The sequence below is a fragment of the Cebus imitator genome, unplaced genomic scaffold (genome assembly GCF_001604975.1).
Source record: "Cebus imitator isolate Cc_AM_T3 unplaced genomic scaffold, Cebus_imitator-1.0 Scaffold197, whole genome shotgun sequence".
Lineage (NCBI taxonomy): Eukaryota > Metazoa > Chordata > Mammalia > Primates > Cebidae > Cebus > Cebus imitator.
In genome coordinates this window covers 1,645,072-1,654,630 of record NW_016107512.1, presented here as the reverse complement: position 1 = coordinate 1,654,630, position 9,559 = coordinate 1,645,072, and the positions used below count along the sequence as shown (strand labels likewise).

Below are 9,559 nucleotides of genomic sequence, written 5' to 3'. Positions count from 1 at the left end.
TTTTTTTCCTCATCTGGGTGCAGACGTCCACATAAGTGTGTTTTCTCTCTAATGACGGACTGCCTGTGAGATACTTGGGGCCAGCTTTAGATCAAGGAGACTCCACCCTGACTCAAAAGTCAAGGACCTTCCCCCACCACACACATGCACATATGCACGTGCTTCTAGATGAAGCTGGAATTCTCCCCTCAAAGCATGATTCCTTTGGCCCCAGCCTTGATCATGTGAGGGCTGGGGGTAAATACCCTGGGAAGAGGCCTTGGGACCTATCCTGAGCCCCTTGATAAGGGGGAGCTGGGAGTGAACTTGAGACACCCTGAGTCCTATTGGACTAGGGCAGGTGCCCAGAGGGCAAGAAGGACAGGACAGGACCTGACAATGTCACTCATGTCCCATCATTGCATATCACATCATATACCCTGGCTCCCCTAACCCCACCTGCTGTGGATCCTCATCCAGTTTGTTCTCATTCCTCTCTACCTCTAAGAGGGGCAGCCTCCCTACCAACACTGTGGGCTCCAGAACAGGAGGACGTGGAGTCCCCAGAGCAAGGTGGCTAGAGCATAGTGGGTGAGACCCTCCCTGCAACCCATCAATAGCCACGGAGGTCCAGAGTGAGGGGATAGGCTTGGGCAGACTAAGGAGGACCAGAGAGAAATGCAAAGAGGGGGCTCACCTGTGGGTAGGGCTGGACACCGAAGGGCCAGGAGAAGTAGCAGCCATGTGCCAGCCATGGCCCACTCAGAAGGAGGCAGGACCCAGCTGCAGACCTGAGTTGTGGGCTGGGGGAGGAGGCACCCACAAGACTGCCTTCCAGGCCACAGGCCCAGCTGCATCTCAGCTGCTCCACCACGAGCCGTTTCCCCTGGTGATGGGCCCCTCCTCCTGCCCTGGCCCCCAAACCCAATCCTGTCTCATGGGCCAGGGAGCACAGGGTGCCTCCCCCACACCAGGAGCTGGATGCCTGCACTCCTCCTGAAGAGCACCTCAGTCTGCAAAGCCCTCCTTGAGGGCAGCTACCATCCATAGCACACACAGCACCAGGAGGCTTGACGGGCTTGATGTGCAGCCCTTCACTTGGTCCACTCAACCACTGTGAGTTCACTTCGCAGGTGAGGCAAATGAGGCTCACAGAACGTGAGGGATCCGCCCAGGGCCACACAGCTTACAGATAGCAGAGCCCGGGCCTGAACTGTTTTTAGATGGCTGGCTTTATTATAGGCAAAAAGATGCCCAGTAAACTTTTTGCCATGCTATTAAACCCTCCTTTTAATTTTACTTAAATTTTTATTTTATTTATTTTTGAGATGGGGCTCGCTCTTTGTTGCCCAGGATGCAAGAATGCAGCAGTACAATCATAGTTCACTGTAGTCTTGAACTCCTGGGCTCAAGTGATCCTCCTTCGTCAGCCTCCTGAGTAGCTAAGACTACAGGCATGCACCACCACACCCAGCTAATTTATCTTCATTTTTATTTTTGTAGAGCTGGAGTCTTGCTTTGTTGCCTGTGCTGATTTTGTACTCCTGGGCTCAAATGATCCTCCTGCTCTGCCCTCCCCAAGTGCTGGGATTCTAGGTGTGAGCAACCATGCCGGGCATTTATTATACCATTTTAACTTTTTTTTTTTTTTAAGAGACAGACTCTTGCTTTGTCACCAGGCTGGAGTGCTGTGATGCAATCATAGCTCACTACAGTCTTGAACTCCTGGGCTCAAGCAATTCTCCCACCTCAGCCTTTTGGATTTTTTTGGAGACAATCTGGCTTTATCACCCAGGCTGGAGTGCAGTGGCATGATCTCAACTCAATGCAACCTCCACCTCCTGGTCTCAAACGATCCTCCTGCCTCACCTTCCCAAGTAGCTGGGACCGCAGGTGTGCCACCAGACCCAGCTAAATTTTTGTATTTTTTTGCAGAGACTGGGTTTCGCCATATTGCCAGGCTGGTCTCCGTCTCAAAGTTCTGGCACTACAGGTGTGCGGCGCTGTGCCCGGCCTTGTTTGATTTTTCTAAGACATTCTATTACGGCAGCCATTGTTTTCTTGTTAGACATTTGGGTTTCCAGTTTGGGGCAATGGATATCTTTGTTCATAAAGGCTTTTCCAAATTTAGTTTTTTTTTTTTTTGAGACAGGGTCTTGCTCTGTCACCCAGATTGGAGTGTGGTGGTACAATAGTGGCTCACTGCAACCTCCACCTCCCCGGCTCAAGCGATCCTCCTGCCTCTCCCCCAAAAGTAACGTCTTCAGTAGCTAAGACCACAGGCGTGCACTACCACCTGGCTATTTTTTGTATTTTTGGTAGAGACAGGATTTTACCGTACTGCCCAGGCTGTTCTGGAACTCCTGAGCTCAAATGATCTGCCTGCCTTGACTCCTCAAAGTGCTGGGATTACAGGCTTGAAACACCTCAACCAGCCCTAAATTTACATTTATTTCCTTAAAATTATTGGCTAAAGGCCTCTGTAATTTTGTTTGTGTTTAACTTTTTAAAAATTATTTTTTTTCTTATTTCTTTTTTTTTTAGACAGAGTCTTGCTCTGTTACCCAGGCTGGAGTGCAATGGCGCGATCTCGGCTCACCGCAACCTCCGCCTCCTGGGTTCAGGCAATTCTCCTGCCTCAGCCTCCTGAGTAGCTGGGATTACAGGCACGTGCCACCATGCCCAGCTAATTTTTTGTAGTTTTAGTAGAGACGGGGTTTCACCATGTTGACCAGGATGGTCTCGATCTCTTGACCTCGTGATCCACCCGCCTCGGCCTCCCACAGTGCTGGGATTACAGGCATGAGCCACCGTGCCCAGCCTTATTTCTTTTTTTGACATCAGAATACGAACACACAAAAAAACATGAACACAAAGTAAGTATTTTTTTTTTCTCACCCTGGTGCAGATGTCAATGTTGTTCAACCTTTAAAGAAGTTCTAATTGTGGTAGGATACTCTTAAGATAAAATTTACCATCGTAACCATTATTTATTTATTTATTTAGAGACAGGATCTTAGGCCTGTAATCCCAGCACTTTGGGAGGCTAAGGCAGGTGGATCACCTGAAGTCAGATTTCAAGACCAGCCTGGCCAATGTGATACACACACAAAATACAAAAGTACAATTCAAATACAAAAGTTAGCCAGCCATGGTGGCAGGCACCTGTAGTCCCAGCTATTTAGGAGGCTGAGGCAGGAGAATCCCTTGAACCTGGGAGGCGGAGGTTACAGTGAGCTGAGATGGTGCCATTGCACTCCAGCCAGGGTGACAGAGCAAGACTCCTGCTCAAAAACAAAACAAAACAAACAAACGAACAAAAAACCAAAAGAGAGGATCCTGCTATTTTGCCTAGACTGGAGCGCAATGTCTATTCACAGATGTGATTATAATGCTTCAAACTCATGGCCTCAGACTACAGAGTAGTTGGCACTACAGGGGCATACCCCCACAGCTGGCCATCCTAACCTTTTTCTTTCTTTTTTTTTTTGAGACCGAGTCTCTCTCTGTCATCCAGGCTGGAGTGCAGTGGCACAATCTTGGCTCACTGCAACCTCCACCTCCTGGATTCAAGTAATTCTTCTGTCTCAGCCTCCCTAGTAGCTGGGACTATAGGTGCACACCACCACACCTGGCTAATTTTTTATTTTTGGTAGAGACGGGGTTTTACCATGTTGGCCAGGCTGGTCTTGAACTCCTGACCTCAGGTGATCCACCCACATAGGCCTCCCAAAGTGCTGGGATTACAGGTGTGAGCCACCATGTCCAGCTCATCCTAACCATTGGTAAGTATACATTTCAGTGGACATTCATACTGCTGTGCAACCATCACCATCGTCTATCTCTAGAATTCATCTTGCAAAAATGAAACTCTGTACCCTGGCAACCACCATTCTACTTTCTGTAAAGAAATTTGAGTACCTCATTCAAGTAGAATTATACAGTATTTGTCTTTTGTGACTGGTTTATTTCACTTAGCACATGTCCTCGTTTCATCTATGTTGAACCATGTGTCAGAGTTTTCTTCCTTTTTATAGCCAAGTAATATGCCATTGTATGTATGTATGTAGCACATTAATCTGTGGATGCACAGTTGGGCCGCTTCTACATTTTAGCTATGATGAACATGACTTCATGATAGCTAAAGTGAAGTGGTTATCAACCTCAAAGGAAGAGGCTGAAGCACAAAATATGATTTAAAGAGCTTACTTGATGACACCTGTAATCCCAGCACTTTGGGAGGCCGAGGTGGAAGGATTGCTTGAGACCAGAAGTTCATAGGATATCCATTAGGAACATGGATATCTCTTTGAGACCTTGCTTTCATTTTTCAATATGTATTCCCAGTAGTGACATTGCTGGATCCTATGGTAAGTCTATCTTTGTTTTTTTTTTTTTTTTGAGACAGAATCTCTCTCCATCACCCATCCTGGAGTGCAGTGGCTCAATTTCAGCTCACTGCAATTTCTACCTCCCGGGTTCAAGTGAATCTTCTGTCTCAGCTTCCCGAGTAGCTGAGATATATATATATATATGTATATATTCTTTTTTGAGATGGAGTTTTCCTCTTGTTGCCTGGGCTGGAGTTCAATGGTGTGATCTCGGCTCACTGCAACCTCTGCCTCCCAGGTTGAAGTGATTCTTCTGCCTCAGCCTCCCAAGTAGCTGGGATTACATGCATGTGCCACCACACCTGGCTAATTTTGTATTTTTAGTAGAGATGGGCTTTCCCTATGTTGATCAGGCTGGTCTCGAACTCCTGACCTTGTGATCCACTGGCCTCAGCCTCCCAAAGAGCTGGGATTACAGGTGTGAGCCACCGAGGCTGGCCACCCATCTAATTTTTTATTTTTATTTTTGTAGAGATGGGGGCCTCACTGTGTTGCTCAGGCTGGTCTCCAACTCGTGGCCTCAAGTGATCCTCCTGCCTTGGGCTCCCAAAATGCTTGGATTACGGGCATCATCAAGTAAACTCTTTTTTTTTTGTTTGTTTTTTTGAGATGGAGGAGTCTCACTCTGTCACACAGGCTGGAGTGCAATGACTCGATCTTGGCTCACTGCAACCCCCACCTCCCAGGTTCAAGCGATTCTCCTGCCTCAGCCTCCCAAGTAGCCAGGACTACAGGCGCATGCCACCATGCCCGACTAATTTTTGTACTTTTAATAGAGACGACATTTCGCCATATTGGCCAGGCTGGTCTCCAACTCCTGACCTCAAGTGATCTGCCCCCCTCGGCCTCCCAAAGTGCTGAAATTATAGGCATGAGCCACCGTGTCTGGCCTCAAGTAAACTCTTTAAATCATACTTTGAGCTTCAGCCTCTTCCTTTGAGGTCAACACGCCTATAAAGAATGAACACTTTCATACTTCTATCGTCTTTTTGCACACGTGTGGTTTAACTCCAACCCTTCACCTTAACTCTACCAGGAATTAATTTTGGTGCATGGTAGAAGATGTGCATCTAAATTACATATTTTTTTTTTTTTTACTGTAATTACCCTAGAGTATTTATTGAATAATCCCTCCTGACCCCATTATTTACAAAATGTTCCTTATTGCATGTTAATGTCTTTTATGCAGACAATTTTCCTTCTTCCTGGCTCCCTGAAAATTCTTTTTTTTTTAGATGGAGTTTCACTCTTGTTGCCCAGACTGGAGTGCAATGGTGTGATCTCGGCTCACCACAACCTCCACCTCCCAGGTTCAAGCGATTCTCCTGCCTCAGCCACCAGAGTAGCTGGGATTACAGGCATGTGCCACCACGCCCGGCTAATTTCGTATTTTTAGTAGAGACGGGGTTTCTCCATTGTTGGTCAGGCTGGTCTAGAACTCCCGACCTCAGGTGATTCGCCCGCCTCGGCCTCCCAAAGTGGTGGGATTACAGGCGTGAGCCACTGCGCCCGGCCTGGAAACTTCTTTAGTCTGGTGCCAGCCTCACCCGATTTCTGTCTGGATGGCTATTTTAATAATGATGTGGATGGCGCTCTCCTGACCGTCCTGAGGGAACGCTCTGCCGCCAGGGCTGCGTTCCCCACCTTTGCTTTCCCAGGGCTGCCTGGAGGCCCCGGGCCCCGCGCGTTCCCAGGCACAGCCCGCGCCCAGGTGCGCGCCGACTCGGTGGGTTTCCCTCGGGAGGGGGAGGGAGCGGGGCAGGTGTCCCTAACGACTCTCCCACCCTCCAACCCAGAGAGGAGCCGGGCTGGGCTCCGTTACCACTTTACAGATGGGGAGAGAGCTCTGCCGCCTCTTTCAGATTTCAGGATCTCCTGGGAACTGGAAAGAGAAAGACCCTCCCCACCCCCGCGCCAGCCACCTCCCTCTGCGGTAGCTGACCGTTCCCCTATCCGCTCCAGCTCCCGCGGGACTCAGGCGTCCTTGGCTACCGCAGCCTGAAAGCGTTCCTTTCCTGCTTCTCACATCGGCCTTCTCTTTCTAGGATCCCCAGGAGTCTCCCTCAGACCCCATAGTCTTGCTGGCCCTGAAGACGCCTTGCCCAGGGCGGACGCGTTGGCCTTTGAACTCCTCGCCTTGGGGGAACCTACCATTTGCTGGACATGACTTGTTCCTAGATATCTAATTTAATCTTCACAACCACCCCACCAGGTGTTATCACTCGCAATTTACGGCTAAGGAAACGGCTAGAAAAACTAAGGTGCAACGCTGAAGATACCCTAGCAGGCCAGTGGTGGAGCGGGCGGGAGCCGGCAGCTCGATCAGCACAGAGATGTGTTTACAGGGCGTCTCTTCCAACGCTCCTTCACAAGGCTGCTGGGACCGAGAAATGAAACAGGGGCGCCCATCTGCGTGCTCACTCTAAGTGATACCTACCCTCCGTTTTTTCTTACATACAGGTGCCCTTGGTAAGCTGAGATGAGCCACAAAGGAGGCGAAAAATAAAATTAAGAAAAAATGGCCGGGCGCGGTGGCTCACGCCTGTAATTCCAGCACTTTGGAAGGCTCAGGTGGGCGGATCACCTGAAGTCAGGAGTTTGAGACCAGTCTGGCCAGCCTGGCCAACATGGTAAAACCTCGACTCTACTAAAAATGCAAAAATTACCTGGGCGTGGTGGCGGGCGCCTGTAATCCCAGCACTTTGGGAGACCGAGGCAGGTGGATCACGAAGTCAAGAGATTGAGACCATCCTGGTCAACAAAGTGAAACCCCCGTCTCTACTAAAAATACAAAAATTACCCGGGCATGCTGGTGGGTGCCTGTAATCCCAGCTACTCCGGAGGTTGAGGCAGGAGAATCGCTTGAGCCTGGCAGGTGGAGGTTGCAGTGAGCCCAGATGGTGCCACTGCACTCCAGCCTGGGTGACAGTGCAAGACTCCATCTCAAAAAGAAAAAAGTTTATACTTGAGGCTGGATGCAGTGGCTCATACCTGTAATCCCAGCACTTTGGACTTTGGGAGATTAAGGTGGGAAGTGGAGGACTGGTTGAGCTCAGGTGTTCAAGACCAGCCTGGGCAACGTAACAAGACTTCTCTTTACAAAAAAAATACTTCCAGTGGTTATAGACTTTAGATGTAATAGTGAGGAGACCTCTGCCACCCCTTCCTCTTGGTGGTATATATGATTCTGGTTTTGATTTTAAAAATGCACTGCATCCTGTAGGGTAGCACCCTACCCTGCCAGATATAGTATCCCTGCTATGGTCTCGGAGGCCAATCCACCAATCTATGGAGCCAGCTGCTTCTGGTCCACGGGGCACTTGGTAACCCAGTGATTCCTTTAGTGTTTGTGGGATGAGATGGCCAGGGGCAGACCTGTGTTACTTATAGTTAAATGATTACAAGCTTGCTTTGCCTTTTATACACGGGGATTTGTACCATGGATCATATCCAAACTATGGTGCAGTAAAATAAAAGCAGAGATCAAGTGGTAACAGGAGGCCTATGGGAAAGACCATTGAGAGCACCCTACAATCACGAATACTACGGTGTGGCTGCAAAGCAGAAAAGAAAAACTGCTTTGGTCCCAGGACTCTTCCCAACATAGAGTTTGTGCAAGGATCTCATAAAGGGAGCTTATGCAAAAGACCCGGGGAAGGAAATGCAACATCTGCTCATAAGACTCAGGAGGGTCTTGGCAGGTGGGTGCTAGTAAGGCCGGAAAGCCTTGCAGGGCAGAGACACCAGAACACCACAGACTCTGCCTGTGTTCTCAGAATATGGAGCAATTCCGATTGCTCTGTGTCCACATTGCTTGGGAGATAAAAGCCCCTTGATGCATGTGTGTGGTCAGACCTTATGTCGCCTTATCCACTGCAGCTCTCTCGCCAAAACACCTGAATAGACAATGGTTGGTAAAATCTCAGTGTCCTTAGTTAGCAGTTCTTAGGAGAGCCATGTATGCTATTGAATGCTGCAGACATGTGCTCTTCCTCTGGTTATCTTCCTCCTCAACCCCCCTCCCCACAGCCTGCAAGATTAACAAGACAATTTACCTAATAAAAGCACTTGGAGCCCGAGATAGTGCGTTGGACCCCTGGACCCATGCTTTAAAATTCTATCATTGTATCTTTGTCTTTCTTTTCTCACTCCCTGGTCACTGCCGTGACACGGGCACCCACACACAGAGTTGGGCTGGTTCCCAACAAGTGTGAGCTCATTTGTACATTTCCTTGGCCATAACATGTATTGCCCTGGTTGAAAGCTATGTATATTATGTTCAATGCCATGCTGATGGATATGGCATTCAGTAAGCCCATGAGTGGTGGTGCTGACAAGTACTGTAGGTAGAGAAAGCAAATTCCTATGTGAAATATGTGCCTCTCCTCGTGAAGGTAAAATACAGCCCCTCTGTTATGGGAGGACCCAATCAAGCCAATCTACAATGAGGTGAGAATGGTGCCCAATCAAGGACTCGGTCCTGGACCGTGAGGAGGGTGGACACTCACACTGACCACAGCCAGATCAGCCTCAGAGCGGAGAATACGGTTACTGAGCCCGGGCGCAGCTTCCATGCCTGCCACCATGGCCACTTTATAGCATTGCACAAGCCCTGCGGGGAGCTGGGAAAGCAGTTGACCTTCATCCACAAGACTGTCATCTTGTCCACCTGGTGATCATTTTGTCCCTTTGCCTTATTGTGGGCTATTATACCCACCTTGCCTTTAACTGTTAGGCATCACCATTTAGCCTTTGTACCATCAGGATACCATTATTCTCAGTGAGATCAGGGAATCCACTTCCACTGATCCATCCAGCATGCCCCACTAGCTCTCTAGTCAAGAGAGGACAGTCATCAAAGCAAGTCAAGGATGCTGGTGGCCCTCACCAACGCATTTCTTTTTTATAAAATTTTATTTATCTAATTTTTTACTTCACACTGATGTAGGCTTTTTTTTTTTTTTTTTTTTTTTTGAGATGGAGGCTTGCTCTGTCACCCAGGCTGGAGTGTAGTTGTGCGATCTCGGCTCACTGCAACCTCAGCCTCCTGGGTTCCAGCAATTCTCCTGCCTCAGCCTCCTGAGGAGCTGGGATAACAGGTGCACGCCACCATGCCTGGCTAATTTTTTTGTATTTTTAGTAGATATGGGGTTTCACCATGTTGGCAAGGCTGGTCTTGAACTCCTGAC

At 48.8% G+C, this 9,559-nt stretch overlaps 1 protein-coding gene across 1 annotated transcript in view; it reads right to left on the bottom strand.

Moving 5' to 3' along the window:
* Nucleotides 1-6,752, bottom strand: part of PTCRA (pre T cell antigen receptor alpha) — a 13,444-nt gene extending 6,692 nt beyond the window's left edge. The window contains exon 1 of the mRNA XM_017547305.2: nucleotides 6,313-6,752. The gene's annotated coding sequence lies outside the window, so the exon portion shown is untranslated. The remainder of the gene's footprint in view (nucleotides 1-6,312) is intronic.
* Between the last annotated feature and the right edge of the window lie 2,807 nt (nucleotides 6,753-9,559).